Below are 284 nucleotides of genomic sequence, written 5' to 3' on the forward strand. Positions count from 1 at the left end.
GGCCCGCCCGCCGCCCGGCTCTGCGCCTGCGCGAGTGGTAGGGTCTTCGCGTCTGCTGCGACCTGTCTACTCAAACACTACGCCACCAGCAGTAGTTGCTGTGCTGGGTAGGTGCTCTGTCAGCTCCCGTTTTTTCCAGTTTGGTTCAATTCCGCAAAATTAATTGAACTCATGTTTAATAACTTGCGTGACTCTCGAATGCTTAAAGCTTTTGTTTATGAAGATATTTACATTGTATTGCAAGTGAGAGGTCTCAACTAGGAATTTCTCCAAGATTTTTCTTC

This window comes from Tupaia chinensis, unplaced genomic scaffold (assembly GCF_000334495.1).
Source record: "Tupaia chinensis unplaced genomic scaffold, TupChi_1.0 Scaffold000627_1, whole genome shotgun sequence".
Taxonomy (NCBI): Eukaryota; Metazoa; Chordata; class Mammalia; order Scandentia; family Tupaiidae; genus Tupaia; species Tupaia belangeri.